Raw genomic sequence first — 17,950 nt, forward strand, 5'->3', positions numbered from 1 at the left:
CTGGTAATTAAAATCCATTTTATATTATTTAGTAAAAGTTAAGGAACCTAGTAAAAGTTGTATTTTTTATTTCTAGTTCATATTTGCCGAAAAATATAATATAAAAAATTCCATATCAAATAGCGCGCAAAAACGCTACTTGAACAATATGGCACCGCAAGTGGGTCGGTGACGACACTTTCCTGTATTTTAATCTGTGGTACATATAGTAGAAAAGCAAAGTTTACAAGAAAGTGACTTCATCATAAGCCCAGCCAATCAGAAGCGTTTTGTGTCACGTGACAAACGTTTGAAAAAATGCACTTTTATTTATGGATTTTTTAATAAATTAAGTATTATTTTCAACTTTCGTTAGTAAATAACCATTTCTAAACTCATTTACACTGATTACAATAATCCACATTTTTTTTGCATTGTCAAATAGCCTATTGCCAACAGGAACGCCGCAGTATCAATTAAATCGCTTGAAACCTGGCGGCGCAGTTACTTACATATTTATAAGCACATATATATAGCATATTCCAATCGAAGGAATAAAGTTAAACAAACTATACAATAAATTCCAACCGATAAAAGCTTCGGTGAAATTCAAACGCCATTTTTTCGCTAATAATAATTATTTCGATATATAATTCAAGCTCTCGAACAGAGATATCGCGTCGATGCGATGTCAAATGTTATTTATATTTTTAATCCTCTTACCGTCGCAATAGACGAAAAATACATTTTATAGATGCATTGTATAGCGTTGTTTCGGGACCGGTAATCATGTTGTCAATGTTTAATGTGCTCTTATTGAATATGTTTTCGTTGATTGCACAGCTATTCCTGCGATAAATGTTGATAGAAGCACACGTACTAGAAACGGTTGACCTAAAACGTTAGAATCAGTGGGAGTTTAGAATAAACGCTTAAAGAAATCGTTTAACAGTCTTAAGTCATAATATCGTTATTAAATCATTGATAGATTTTTATATCGATACCACCTAATCAACATCTGTAGTAATATTATAATTATGAAAGTTACCCTGTCTATCTGTCGCTCTTTCATAACCAAAGTAATGAACCAAATTTAATGAAATTTAGTGTAAAGAAACCTTGAGCTCCAAGGAAGGACATAGGCTATATGCCGGACACAACAATCAGCGAATGCACGGGCGACTATTAGTATACTATTATTTAAAATAAGCATTGAATATGTCCATTACGCAACACGTTGTATGTTGGTACAATACGTGTATTTTTTGTGAACACGACCCAAACGTCAATGACAGGTGGCGCGGAAAGCAGTCAATAATAATTTCCGGTGCGAGCGGTGCGGAGAATTAATTTGATACGTAGGTATACGTACCTACCTGTTGTAGCACTCAACTTAGTTCGGATGACGGATCTGAACCAGAGGTAATCTGCTACAGGTTACCAAGCTTTCCGTTATTACGCGACAGCAATGTCACAGGATATAATTAGATCACTTTAAGGACATTTTAATAATTAATGAATGAGATTTATATTTCGAATAGATAATATCTGAACCTTTAACCAAACGTTAAACAAATTTAGGTATGCCTTTACCCTTTGAACAGCTGTTTACAAAAACCCGCACCAGTAGTAACGTTTTGAAACATACTGTAAACGATGTACCGACGTGGCACAACTGAGGTATTAAGTATTTTAACTACTAACACGTACATCCTGTAAATTTCCCACTGCCGGGCAAAGACCCTTTGAGGAAGCTCAGAGCTCAGAGCTCAGAGCAGACACCACGGTACTCCAATGCGGATTGGTGGATTCACACGTGGCACAGTTGAAATTAGACGCATGCAGGTTACCTTACGATGTTATCGTCACCACTGAGCACGAGATGAATTATAAACACAAATTAAGCACATGAAAATTCAATGGCGCTTACTTGGGGGTTTGAACCCGCAATCATCGGTAATGATGATAGGTGTTCTAACCAATGGGCCATCTCGGCTCACACACACCTATTCATAAAACAAATATATACTAACTCAAATACCATTGTTAATCTACATAAATAGTACTGCGAATACACTACGAATATTACAAAACTATTGCTAATAAAGAATATGATTCCCACGGTGCAAGGTCACAGTGACACGATGAATGAACCGACCGACTCGCTATTATACAGAATACATGTCATGTCCGATAACGATTATGATGTTATTACAAACCACGGACGTACCGCGCCGACTGACGCTGTTTTGTCTTCTCTGAGCATTAATTTCACACTAGGTTTAAAATTTAAGAAGGAAATTAAGAATAATAAGTAATGCGTTTTAACATATCCAGGTATGCAGATTCAGCAGATTGCCTCAACAATTTGTTACTAGTTTGTATTAACATACCCACTCGTCTACAAAATAAGCATTTTAATAAAATTCACATAAAAAGAAATAAATTCGGTTGTATAAATTTTGTTTGTTTACTTTTTTAAGCATTCATATCAATAAAAGCGAAAGTCTGGAAGATAGAACAGATTTCGATGAAGTTTCTCTTCATTTCGTATTACAAAAGTTTTTGATACTCGGCGAGCGTATTTCGTAAGCCCATACAAAACCCATCGTAAGATCAACAAAAATAAAATGAAGAGTCTGCACCATATAATGAAAACTGTTGACTTGTTTTCAATGTACACTCGTCATCAACTTAATCCTCAATTATGTGCAGTAAGCGTTACTGCTTCCGGTGCAAACTTCGTGCTGAAGGACAAGAATTTTAGAATTTGTTGAAACATACATTACAATATACAAACATAATAACAGCCGTCGTTAATTCATAAACCTTTGGTAATATATGTAGCTTAGGTATCAAGCAGCAATTGAATAGCCCAATATTAAACCAAATATTTTGACATACCTATATTATAACATTACCTTGACTTTGTTTTATATTTTCTGTTCTAATAATAAGCGTCGGCGTGACAAGAACATAACGAAAGGGGTTTAATCAAATACACGAGATATCTCAGTTTCTATAAGTTCCGCCGCTTGTCTCCCGCTGGGCCCTCGGTCGCATCACGACAAGTGGTCTTATTATAGCATTGGTTTACATTTTACGAGACGTACTAAGCACCAACTACGCATTGGATGTTGGCGTAGGTCGCGTCTCATCTTAATTTATTCTAAGCTTCCGATCGGTAACGGTTAAGTCATTGTCATGAAAACACGACCGTGTAAAGGGTAATAATTCATGTATTGACATATATATGAGGTCAGCATGTATGTGTATAATGCAGTCACACACACGGCTTCGTCCTTATTTTATTTTCATAGAAAAAACCTATGCTAATTTATACTTAATACCAGATGAATATTGATCAAAACGCTGTAGAATCAGGAATCAATAAGAAATACTAAAATTCAATTTCCCGGTTTTTTACCTGAGTCAAGTAAGTAAGTTTTAGTAAAAATCTTCGTATTGCAGCCAATGTTCCGTCGCGGCTCTTATGTGCACTTTTAGTATTAAAACAAAATAGTTGTCGTTTGCGGTCTCGCTCGCATATAGGCTTATGTCTTTCATTGAAATTCAAGCATGCTTCAGTCCAAATTTTATGAAATTCGGTTCAGTGTTTTGGTTGTGAAGGAACAACAGTTGGATACACAGACGAACCGACAGGCGGGCAGAGCGGCGGACAAATAACTTTCGAATTTAAAACATTAGTATAGATACGGCACAGTAAGTTATCGCTTCTAATAAATCTTTTGGCGAAATCTATAATAGCTACCAAAATCTTAAGATATAACTTCAATACCTAATTGTTATTAAATGCAAATTTTAAAGATTGCCCGATGAAATAATAAGCCTCGTGTAAGCTTTCTCTTGTTGGTTGTTAATACAATCCCATAGTAAAAAAAATACGTTATGTTATAATAAAGAATAAAAAGTTGTATGTTAGATTGTTAATGAGCTTTGCCGATATGAATTTCATTGAGAATTGTAAATAAATTTAATATTGTACGAGCGCGTGACCTGCAAAATCATAATGAGCTTAATAAATCAATAGAGCTTGACTGTGCAGTGAAAAAATAAATAAAATTAAAACTAGACTTGAACACATACGATATGTACGGTGTATAACACACACACGGTATGATAACATAGTTCTGGGTAAAATCGTCTATATCTATTTAGTAAATATATTTTTTAAATCTATTTAATTTCACAATAAACATAACATATATTCACGTACGATTTCTTAATTACGTGCATAATTTTAATATGACGGTGTAAGTTTGTCGGCTTCATCATTATCACTTTGGTTTAAAAGGCACTAGATTTGAAATGTACATAAAGGTTCCGGGTTCGACACTGTAAAGACTTGCAAAGTTTTTTCACTAAGTATCAGGCTCGCAGACATATAAGGAGATGGCATTCGGGCGCACTAGCAAAAACCACGAGGTCTCTCGTACGAGAGTATGGCGCACTATCGGAAAACTCAATCTTGGTAGGCACATTAATATCTTTAGTTTAATGGAATAAGAACTAGTGCCATAGTGAGGGAGGTCCGGAGTTCTTGATTGAAAAGTTTTATTTCAATCAGGTGAACCTCTTGTACCTAAGTCAATTAATATAATACCATATTTTGAATACTAGAATTACTGAATACTTCTCTGTAATAACTGTTAATAGCTTCCACGTAGTCAAGAAAAATATAATGAAACAATTGATTTAAAAACAATATAACTCAGTCAATAGACTGCTTAGTAAGCACACTAAGGTTAGATAAAAATCTATCAAATTAAAAAAACCTGGGTAGGTAAATGTTTCTATATTTTTATTTTGAACTATAGATATAATAAATATTTATAGTTAAATTTAAACTAAAAAAAATGCTAAACATATCTTTTACATCCAATTCAAGGTAATTTAGGTTTTTTGTATTAGTTGCCAACGCTTATTAGTTCCTTGCGATTCGCCACATTACGATGTCATGCTTTTAACAAGCTATGCTTAATAAGAAGATTGAAAACAAACGCTAATTAATATTCAATTACTTGGATGTTCACAGTAATACCATAAAACCTTCCGAAAATTGATTTAAATCTGTCGGAAATTTGTAATTACGTCAATGTCATGAATTAATTGTTTATAACTGTTGTTTAATCTGAGTATTCCTTGTATCCATTGGTTAATAGAAAGGTATTATAATAAAGATTTCTAAGAAATTATAATAGTCTAACAAATTTCCAATTTAACAATATCATTACATGATTAATCTCAACTGTTGTGTATTTATATTTAAATAATTGCGACGGTATTTGTATTTTTTTATTAACAACATAAATTACTATTATTTATGTATAGTCGTGTTATCTTTATTTTCCGTTTTTTTTTTCCAAGGTATTTATTCTTCGAAAAATAAAACCCTACACAAAACATAAATATGAACAGTCGATAATTTTGAGACAAATAGACCTGTCTACCTGAGCAATATAACAGTTAAAACACAATCTTATCGAGGATTGTAAAAGAATAAGAAAAATTTAATCTTTTTCTTTGATCATTACAATATTATTGTTTCTTTTCTAAGAAATTTAACAGCCATATTGAAAATGCTTTAAACAATTCTCAATAATGTTATTTATTTAAATACTAAATACCTTTATGTATTGTCTAGCAGTAACTTGTTTTAATAATGAGTAACAAATTGAAATTATTTTATTAATTATTCTAAATAATAATAAAACTTATAACACATTTTCTGTGTTATAGAATTTTGATACTTATAAACTAAATAAAAAGTTTTATATATAATAAATCACAATACGTCTAAGTAATTCTTGAGCAAAAATTCAGAAATTACCTTCGTTAAATCAAAACAACTTGAACTTACCAAAAACAAATCAGTTATCGTCTACACTCATAACTGCAGTTCCACTACGGTGCTTAAACGTCACAGAACTCTCACTCACTAATTAATCTAAACTTAAAAAAATCCGCGTGAATTATTACGATAGTTACGGCAATTACACGAAGCGCAATTAAATGTTTAATGTACGTCCACACCGCGCGACGTCCGCGTGCAATATGACAATTGACAGCGGCTGCCAGACCGCGCGGCCAGCACTATAGGCTTGAGTAATAACTTACTAGCTACTTACGGGTGCTAATACACTTAAAAAAATAGCCTTTTGAACTTACAATTCTAGAGAAAATAACCGTAACAAAATTTAAATGATATTCTAAAAATAATTTAGGTAATTTGTTTGTTAATTATACGTGAGTTTATTTCCACCAAAGTAGAGCTGGCTTTATACGTGAATCCAAAAATACCATTAAAGAAAAAGCTACCTATAGCTTCATCTCACCAAGGATGTTCGTGTGAAGAGAAAACTCGGCGTATATAATTTCATTAAATGACATAATTATTGAATACCGTTCACACACCGTTTATTTTAATACGCGTTGCAAGTAAAGTGCTGAATCTAAATCAGTTGCAACTTTCAATCCGAAACTTTTTTGCGAAAACTCTCCGTGATACTTTTAAGAGGATCAAAACAGGACTTAAAAATTATTTTCAACCTTTTTTAAGCAGTTTTCATAAGAATGTAGTATCAGTGACCATTTTAAATATCTGAAGATCTTAGTTTAGCGTAATTTAATACAAAATTATATTTCACACCAAAATATCATTAACTTTGCTTATGAAGAATATGATTATGAATTTAATTATTTTCCCATATTTATTTATTCATCCATTTGATTAAACTTAAATATGAAAAATTTAATATATTAATGAATGAATTATAGCATTTTGAAGAATACTGTATTCATATAATATTCAATGTAAAATAATCTTTATCTAAGTAGACTCATAAATGTTTAGATTATCATGCTACGGTATAGCATGTACATATATTACGGTATCATCGTAGTGTGAAATACATTCTACTGAGAAAAATCGATTAATATAATTCGAATATTAGTAGTTACCATTATCAACCACTATTTTGTAAATTGTTCTTTTTTTAATATGTCTAATTGTAAACATATTTTGAAACAAATGTAAACAAACAAACTTTAAAATAATATCCAGTAAGGAGTCTCGAGCTCTAATACCATAAATTGATCAGGCAACTCTATTTTGTAATGGAAACGGCTTAAAATACGTAATCATATATAATGCTACAATGATCATAACTAAAGTTATAATACTAATCGATTATTATCAATATCAGTTTATAGTTCTTACGGCGCGCGTTGCGGAGCCGTGTCTCCCTGTCAGCGAAGATAAATGTTGGTTCCATTGAAATTTTCAAAGTAACTACGATACATTGATTAGTTTACTATTGTTTGCAAACAGTTTTAATTTTGCTTTTTTAAATAGATTAACGCTAGTAGTACGCATTTTGGCTCTATGGCATTTAGCACAAATATTATTTTTTGTATCAGTGATATTTCATTGCTCACATCATCAAAAATAATCAAAATTTAAACCAAAAATGTATCATAAATCAATGGCGAGATTCCTAGTTTCAGTGGTAACGATTAATACAAATCTTATTAGGGTAAAGAATATTTCAATATTTTGCTAATATTGCGCTTTGCAGATTGTATAGGTACGAATTAAGAAATATAATATTCTGTCGCCCGACAGATGTGTAACGTCTGGGCGGCGAGTTAACGTTTAGCAAAAATGTGTTTAGTATCCAACCTTCATGTTTGCAGAAATAAGATTCATATTCACAAGAGTGATTATAAATTAACGAAACATCGTCATTTTGTGTTCAAACTAGTGTCGAAGATTCAGACTCGTGGGAGCGGAAGCTAAAACAAAACCTCGCTGTTTTTCATCGGTCAAATGACTGTGGGACAACACAACATCCCTCGCCTCCCGCCCCTCGTCCCTCGCCCCGCGACGTAACATTGAATAACGAATCTTCACATAATAATTAACTGAATGTGTGAGCGTATATTGTTTAATCCTTTTGTTAATCAACTTTCGCCACTTAGTGTGATAATTCGTTGTATTTCGTAACGAGACTGGTAGACATATTACTTCAGTTTTAATTGTTACACCATTATTACAATTTAGTAGCAATTGAAACACGTATTAATAACTCTTTAAATGTCAGATAACAACATATGTCGGTGTCCCATAAAAAAATTAACGGACCTACACTAGACTGTACTGGCTACTGTTGGTCCGGAATAGCAGTAGCTACTACTACTACTAAAATCGTCCACTTAGTGCTTGCTCTATCGCCACGCAGTAATAACATCCCGCTACAGAAAAAGAAAGTAGGTATATCAGCGCAAATTGTACTCACGCAGAGCAAGTGTATCGACGGACGTCCTCTGGTTCGCAACGCACACGTCATGTCAACAATTGCTATTAAAACATCATTATTAGGTCAGGCATCAAATAATGATATATACAATGATATTCTAATAAACAGATATGTTATAACCATACTAAACAACATAATAAATAAAAATTTTAACAAAAAAGAAAAACCGACTTCAAACAAAACACTATTTTAAAACAAATGAATATGCACGAAAAAGTAATAAAAATAATTGCGTATTCAACATATTTTTTAGAGTCTTCCTAAGTTAAATGAAATGAAAAATATTAGACTACTTAAAAGTCGATTAACGATTATATAATGTAGTTATAGTTATTGGTATATTTGGAGCCGGTGTCAGCCACGGTGCCCTTGCCCCAACAATCAAAAGAAAGAAGCGATACGAGCCCCTTGATTGATCCAGTATATTATTGTGTAAAAGGTAATTTGTAAAAAACATATTTGTTAAAGTATTCTCGTATTGTTTTTTGATAGATATACTGTAGGGTTTTATTGGCTGACACCGACTCCAAATATAACAATAATTATAACTACATGATATAATCGTTAATCGACTTTTAAGTAGTCTAATATTTTTCATTTCATTTAACTTAGGAAGACTCTAAAAAATATGTTGAATACGCAATTATTTTTATTACTTTTTCGTGCATATTCATTTGTTTTAAAATAGTGTTTTGTTCGAAGTCGGTTTTTCTTTTTGTTAAAATTTTATTTATTTTTTGATTTTAAGTGAAGCTGATGTTGACTAACTATTTTTTTTTAATATGGATAGATTAAACGTTCCGTTTATATGAGTCAGAAACTACTTCGAGGACAATTTCAAAGGAAATTTGCGAATAAAGCAAAAATAGACTTTCGAAAATGTGGATTTAATACGTCACGCGGCGTAAACTACAAGGATCCCTCGAAAGAGCTGTAATCGAACTCAGCAAAAAAACTTTGAAAAAGACCAACTATATTTCGTACATCATATGACATCACATCACATACACAAAATTTGATTAAAGATAGTAAGAAATTCTGCCCCATATCGCACCCTAACTGCGAGCCGTATAGGAGTTCCATCACTACATAGTATAAAACAAAGTCGCTTTCTCTGTCCCTATATCTTTAAATCTATGCAACGGATTTTGATGCGGTTTTTTTTAAAAGATAGTGTGATTCAAGGGGAAGGTTTGTGTATATAAAACATGAACAATATAGTAAAGAAACACTGATAATTTTAGAAGTTTGCGATGTGATGTCGTATATAAAAAAATTCTGTAGTATATTTAGTATCACTATTGCATCCGTGCGAAGCCGGGGTGGGTAGCTAGTTGATTATAATATTCGACTATGATAATTACATAAACATAACCACACGTAGCTTTTATGTAGAGAAGTAAAGGTTCACTAAACATTTCTTTTGTTATGTTATTATTTGGTATATCATGCTCCAGAAGTGGTCTCATATAAGTTTTATCGAAATAGGTTCAGCGCTTTTTGAAAAAATCAACAAACAACCATTTGTTACATAAGGACTTTTAATTTCTATTTTGAGAAAATAACACTAAAAAGAGTCTAATAAAATATATTTTTTTAAAAATTAAACACCGACTTCAAAGTGATCACTAAAAAAAGTAATTTTATTTAAACACGTATTATTGAAGTCGGACGATTTTGAGTGAAAAACAAAATGTAGAAATATTTACATACGAAAATAAATTTAGAAAAAATATTTTATGCTAAAATCTTTGAGGGGTCACACCCTTCTTAACACCTGATTCGCTGCTGTACATTATGACCCATTCCTGTCAATGCACCGGCTCACTCACCTTTCACAAATAGGTACCTATATACGTAGTACCGCAGACTGCTACGGATTGGCGACGGAGTACAATATTACCTATACCATATGTAACTCTACAGTGGGTATGTACGAAAGCATGTAACCTAATTGAAGTAAAATATTGTTAAACATGAATAATTAAAATTAATGTTTTCTTTTAAAGTCATTGAATTCAATAACAAGGTAAATTAATTCTCTGTAACCTATTAATTACAATAACCCATAATAATCCCGTGTCACTCGCCATTAATGATGACGATTACAAATGACTGTTATTACATTTTCCATTTTAGTGAAATAGCCTCTGCAAGGACAGTTTATATCGCGCCATGATTCACGAGGTGCATACTAATAAAGCTAATTGCTCGTATGATGTGTGTAGATGTGCGGCGGACGGCAGGCAACAGGTGTGGTCGGCTGACGGCTGGCGGCTCGCTGCATGCGGAAGTTCGTGACCAGAGTGACACGCCCTTAACTTACCTGGATGCTTTTACGCGATTACGTCCCACTTTTTCTCTTTTAGTCGTGAATACGATTACATAACAGGAACTAAAAATATATCTATTAAAATTGCCTAAACTAATGGTTGTTGTGAGAATTGTAAAAAAAGAAAAATGTATACTTTAAGAACATTTTTTTAAATCTATGTATGTATGGTATATATATTTAAAATGTTTAAATATATGATAAGTACCTATATCATAATATTTATCCGTTGATAATTTATACCAAATAGAATGTTTTGTACGTGTGCATGTAATTACTACATCATATGGTCGATACAATTATAAAGTATTCCATCCATTTCTCTCAAAAAACTATTTCTTTTTCAATTCCTGTGACCAGCGTTACAGACTATCAGAGATTACCTAAGATGAATAATATATTACACGATAAACATAGTGAAATTGTTTCTTCAATTTTAAAGCAGGTACACGTTTACTTCGACTTATCGAACTATATAAAATTATCACATTCAGTAGATCACAGATTTTACAACCTTATGTATATGTAGTTAAGGCTTAAAATGTTACTGTTTAAAAATGTCTATAACAATACATTATCGTGAAAATAAAAGCGAGAGGACTCCCTACAACTCAACTTCCTTCTCCAAAGTAGTATTAATCAGCATCTTCCAGACTATGTGAACCGTAGGTTTGTACACGATCAAGCCAAATCGATCTTTATTTATAAAGCGGCACGAATGATTTCACCTTACAATATTTATAAAATGGCGCATAGTTGATGCAGCCTCCGGAATCCCGCATTGCAGTCACAATGTATACAATATCAATAGCTGGGCCTGGCATTCTCGTGGGAAATTTATTAGACTTCTAAAAATAATTAGAAATATTTAGAATACAACATTTGAGAGATTAACCTCCGACAAACAAATAATTTTCCAAGTCATAATTATCATTTGTGTACGCGTTTGAATTTAACAAAAAAATATATATATTGTAGCCAAAGTTACTTTTTATTATATGAGTTATCTTCCAGTGAAAGTCCCGTCAAAATCGGTCCCGCCGTTCCAGAGATTAGCCGAAACAGACAGACGACAGAAAGACAGACAAACAGACAAAAATTGTAAAAAATGTTAAATTGGTATATGTACCGTGTTTACATACATACATATACATTGAGTAAAAAAGGCCTTTTTTAATAATACAAACAGACACTCCAATTTTATTAGATGTATAGATAGATATTTTGCAGAGTTTTGAATTGCAGATAAATTAATTTTCTTCAAGAATCTAAAAGGGGCTTCCAAATTTTTTTCGAAATACAATATACGAACTAAGCTACGATTGCCGCTAGGAAGTCATTACACGAAGAAGAACTCTTGACCCTCGCTCGCTGTAAAGCCTGAAATTTCTTTTCAACTCAGCCCGGCGACGTCGCTTATCTGCCTTTCTGACTTGCAAAGAGGGCACTGGGACGAAACGAGCAAACATCGCTCACAGCACTCAAGATCTCACTAAAGTCATGCTGAGTCCGTGCCGTGTCATTTAAACCAGGCGAGCTCGTTACCCGAGGGTTGTTCATGTGGGCATTAAATATGAATCTAAATCGCTGACTTTTCATTTACAAAAATGTAAACAATTATTATTATTTAACTAATTACGAAGTCTCCGCTAAAGGACAATTTAGTGTGAGCTATTTTTATCATTTCTCGGTTTTGTGAGAATAAGAAATTTTTTTTGTTGCTATACGTATCTATCGGAATTGTATTTTTGAAGTAATTAGAAAATTTATAAGCCGTGCAATATTTTATAAGTTTGATTTACGGTATTTATACAAGAACCGTTGTTCTTGAGTTACGGCGCGAAAGTGGGATGCGCTTACTTGTATGTACATATTATGGAGTATGATAACTCAAGGTCAACTGTAGAATGCCGAAGGTATTCATAATTTTAGGGTTAGTTTAAAAATAGTATCTAATATTTAAAAATAATACTCCTGATTAAAATATCTTTGTTATATTTGGAGTCGGTGTCAGCCAATAAAACCCTACATAACCCTACGTATATCTATCAAAAAACGATACGAGAGTACTTTAACAAATATGTTTTTTACAAATTACCTTTTACACAATAATATACTGGATCAAGGGGCTCGTATCGCTTCTTACTTTTGATTGTTGGGGCAAGGCCACCGTGGCTGACACCGGCTCCAAATATACCAATAATTATAACTACATGATATAATCGTTAATCGACTTTTAAGTAGTCTAATATTTTTCATTTCATTTAACTTAGGAAGACTCTAAAAAATATGTTGAATACGCAATTATTTTTATTACTTTTTCGTGCATATTCATTTGTTTTAAAATAGTGTTTTGTTTGAAGTCGGTTTTTCTTTTTGTTAAAATTTTTATCAACCGACTTCAAAAAGGAGGTTATCAATTCGTCTGTAATTTTTTTTTTTTTTTTATGTTTGACGTTTGTTACCTCATAACTTTTCACTGGGTGGACCGATTTTGATATTTTTTTTTTTTGTTTGAAAGGTAGTGCTTCTCGTGGGGTCCCATTTTAATTTTATTTTTTTCCGATGATGGTATCCTTATGAATGTCTTAAATTTGCATTATGTATATGCGCGACAAATAGGTGAATAACTGAAAATCACGTTAACCAATTTTGATGATTCTTTTTTTATTATAAAATATATACTTCAAGGGTAGTTTGGTGAAAATTTGATAAGGTTCTGAGCATAGGATCCATGACAAAGTAACGGAACGGAAGGGAACGGAACAATTCTGAGGAGCACGTTAGCGATGCTCGGTCGAATCTTTTATTTATAGGTTATTTGGATCTTTGAGTCACCTTCCGTAATGTGGTTATGTTTATGTAATTATCATAGTCAAATATTATAATCAACTAGCTACCTACCCCGGCTTCGCACGGGTGCAATACTGATACTAACTATACTACAGAATTTGTTTATTTACGACATCATAAACAAACTTCTAAAATTATCAGTGTTTCTTTACTATATTGTTCATGTTTTATATACACAAACCTTCCCCTTAAATCACACTATGTATTAAAAAAAACCGCATCAAAATCCGTTGCGTAGATTTAAAGATATAGGGACAAAGAAAGCGACTTTGTTTTATACTGTGTAGTGATGGAACTCCTATACGGCTCACAGTTGGGGTGCGATATGGGGCAGAATTTCTTACTATCTTTAATCAAATTTTGTGTATGTGATGTGATGTCATATGATGTAAGACATATATTAGCTCTTTTTCAAAGTTTTTTTGCTGAGGTTGATTACAGCTCTTTCGAGGGATCCTTGTAGTTTATGCCGCATGACGTATTAAAGCCGCATTTTCGAAAGTCTATTTTTGCTTTATTCGCAAGTTTCCTTTGAATTTGTCCTCGAAGTAGTTTCTGACTCATATAAACGGAACGCTTAATCTATCCATATTAAGAAAAAATAGTTAGTCTACATCAGCTTCACTTAAAATCAAAAAATGAATAAAATTTTAACAAAAAGAAAAACCGACTTCAAACAAAACACTATTTTAAAACAATTAAAATTCACTAAAAATTAATAAAAATAATTGCATATTTAACATATTTTTGAGAGTCCTCCTAGGTAAAATGAAATGAAAAATATTAGACGACTTAAAAGTCGATTTACGATTATATAATGTAGTTATAATTATTGCTATATTTGGAGTCGGTGTCAGCCAACCCTATACTATATCTATCAAAAAACAAGACGAGAATACTTTAAGAAATATATTTTTTACAAATTACCTTTTATACGATAATGTACTGGGTCAATCAAGGGGCTCGTATCGCTTCTTTCTTTTGATTGTTGAGGCATGTGCGCGTGGCTGACACCGGCTCCAAATATAACAATAACTATAACTACGTTATATAATCGTTAATCGACTTTTAAGTAGTCTAATATTTTTCATTTCATTTTGACTAGGAGGACTCTCAAAAATATGTTAAATATGCAATTATTTTTATTAATTTTTAGTGCATTTTTATTTGTTTTAAAATAGTGTTTTGTTTGAAGTCGGTTTTTCTTTTTGTTAAAATTTTATTTATAACTAAAGTTAAACGATACCATCTACGCTAAGAAGGGTACTAACGTTACCGTTTATATAACGAGTACGAAACATTAAGTGCAAGGTAGAAAAGTAACGACTGTAGTCGACATATTTATCTATGCATATAATTAAATTGGAGTGTCTGTTTGTAATATTAAAATAGGCCTTTTTTACTCAATACATATGTATGCTGCATACCAAAATAACATTTTTTACAATTTTTGTCGGTCTCTCTGTCTGTCTGTCTGTTCCTACTAATCTCTGGTACGGTTGGACCGATTTTGACGGGTCTTTCACTGGAAGATAACTGATATAAAAAGGAGTAACTTTGGCTACAATAATATTGTTTTTGTTTTATTCAAAGGCATAAAACAATAATATTGTATTAATAAATATTGCGGGCACAGCTTGTCGTGAATACTATTCTAAGAAATTGTACTACAACTCTAAGATTAAAGCTATATGATAGATTTTCTTTATATTATAATTATAGTGACTAATGCAAAATTTGAAGTTTCTAAGCTTGTTCTAACGCCTACTATTATTTACCGCAAACCCAAACTCCTAGCTTTGTCCACGTCGAATATATAGGGGGGAGGTCGAAACAGTCGCGAATCACTTCGAGAAATGGTACGGCCGTGCCCGTTTTGCTCGAGACTTGGCTGGAGCACTGCCGTGCCCCCAGATACGTCACATTAATAGCAGGAAATTGATGATGTACTGTTGTGACCAAACTGATAGTCTGGGAGACACGTTAAACAAAACTAAACCCCGTATCGATGAACCCCCAGAGAGAGGGCTCTTACGGTGTGTGTTCGGTTTGAAGCGCCAAATGAACAAATAATGTTGATTTAATATTTTTTTCTTCGTTCATATTTATATATTACAGAACAGTATCCAATACAGTCTTTTATTCCCAAAAATGTACCCTTTTTTCTTTTAAAAATAGTCCTATTAGTACAAATACAAAAAAATTATCAATTTTACAACAGAATTAAGTTCCCAATTATGTACAATGTACACTTCGTGAATTCGAAATGCGTCAGGCTACCACTCGCACGAATATAAATACCTGAGAAGTGAGAACAACCGGTGAAAGATACTCAGCGGGATTTTATTTAGTATAATAATAAATATAATTTAGTTATCCCTATAAAAATATAATAATCAGATTTAATAGATTCTTAACTAAGCTTAATAAAATCAAAATCAAAATAAACTTTATTCAAGTGGGCTTTTACAAGCACTTTTGAATCGTCATTTAACAATTAAGTGAAGCTACCACCTGAACTGCGCTCAATTTGAATAGATATTTTTTTCGTAAAAATATTTATTGATGTCCTGTATGTATGAGAAACGTAATATCTTTAATCGTTGCACTTCCTGTTGCAACGTTGTCCGCGGAGGTGGCGTGGGATTGTTTACCTCAAGAGTAATTATTTTGCGTATTATCTCAAGGTCAATTTGATCGTCGCAGTTGATCACAATAGCCATGAATATATTAAACAAATATGTTTTTATAGAAACTAGTGGGTGGATTAGATTATGGTAGATACAAGAAAAATCATTACATTGTGTATTTGTAACACAAAACCCGATGGGTAAATATTAACATAAGCCAATTCAATATAATAAAATAGGAGTGTCTGTTTGTAATATTAAAATAGCTCTTTTTTACTAAATGCACATGTATACACGGTACATATACCAAAATATTTTTTTTACAATTTTTGTCTGTCTGTCTGTTTATCTGTCTGTATGTTCCGGCTAATCTCTGGAACGACTGAACCAGATGGCAGATAACTGATATAACAAGGAGTAACTTAAGCTACAACATTGTTTTTTTGTTAATTTCAAACAGTACAGCTAGTTCATTATGCAAATACAATCACTTTCAATCTAAAGGGAAATAAAAAATGGTTATTCAATTTAAAAATCATAGGCACAAAATCTGCCCAGTAAAATTAGCCCAGCTATTCTATCTATCTTTTCTATCTATTTTCAGTTCAACTCTACCTAAGTAACTAGTAGGACGTAGCGTTTTTTCAAAATGAACCCTCCTGCTCCAGCTCCGTCAGCTTTCGTACTTTTCGTCTGACATTGTTTACACGCGAAGATATTTCTCCCTACCTCTACACTTCATAGTAAAAACTCATACTTATTATTATTATTATCATAATCAATACTTATTTCATTTCATTAATTGGAAATTGAAACAGTATTTCGAAATGTACTAACTAAATATTTTTATTATTTAATAACATTCTTTCGTCGATACTGTAGACCGTAGACGGTAGCATGTTCGCAAGACCGATTAGGGAACGCACGCGAAACGGATATTTTTTCATTTTGTTAAGTACACTTTCGTGGATTTATTTTTAATGCGATGATAAGTATGATTCATAATTTAAATAACATCATTATAGGTTGCATTGTTGGTTCATCTCGATGGTGTATATGAATTGTGGCATGGTCATTCGAACAACAATATTAATTTATACGACGATTATAAAAATAGGTAAAAATTTTCAAGATTGATATAATTACATATAGAGTTTATGAATCAGTAAATTGGTGCAAAATAAAAACAAACAGTTATTATTATTCAAACTCGAATTCATACTCAAATAACTTTATTCAATGTAGAAGCATTACACTTTTTTATTGATGGTCAAATTAAACACTACCACCGGTTTGGAAAAAGAAACACCCTGAGAAGAACCGGCGAAAAAAACTCAGCGGGTCTTTTTTTGTCAAACTAATTAAATACATATTGTATATGAAGAAAAATAGCCAGGAGGCGATCGTTTCACACTTAAGGGGTGCTATCATACATAAACTCACTAATTGTATCGTAATTCGCACACAAGCATTCCCCTAATTTTTTTTTTTTTATTTTGCAACAGAAGCATTTTGAACGCTTTCTGGGATCTGGGAGAATTTTCTCATAAAATCGTTAATATTTTTATTTTATTTTTTTTTTTATTAGGAAAGCGAACGGCGAAGTTAAAAAAGTAATAAATGATAATAAATCTAAATGGTGATTTCACCATTTAGATGCTTACTCCAAAGCATAATACCGTAGGAAATTATACTGTGAAAGTAATTGAAATATTCTAAGCGACGTATCAACATCGGTAAATAATATATTTTTTTTTACCACAAATGCCGCGCATTCGCCTACTTCCAATCCGTTTATATTAGGAACCCACTGTAAC

At 32.3% G+C, this 17,950-nt stretch overlaps 1 protein-coding gene across 3 annotated transcripts in view; it reads right to left on the minus strand.

The window, feature by feature from the left end:
• The window catches only part of LOC124537837 (GAS2-like protein 3), a 63,056-nt gene extending 56,991 nt beyond the window's left edge, over window positions 1-6,065 (minus strand). For 2 of the 3 annotated variants that reach the window (XM_047114775.1, XM_047114771.1), the window contains exon 1: window positions 5,861-6,065. The gene's annotated coding sequence lies outside the window, so the exon portion shown is untranslated. The remainder of the gene's footprint in view (window positions 1-5,860) is intronic. The other variant, XM_047114774.1, reaches the window with a different exon arrangement.
• Window positions 6,066-17,950: the final 11,885 nt, after the last annotated feature.

The sequence above is a fragment of the Vanessa cardui genome, chromosome 19 (assembly GCF_905220365.1).
Source record: "Vanessa cardui chromosome 19, ilVanCard2.1, whole genome shotgun sequence".
NCBI classification, from domain to species: domain Eukaryota; kingdom Metazoa; phylum Arthropoda; class Insecta; order Lepidoptera; family Nymphalidae; genus Vanessa; species Vanessa cardui.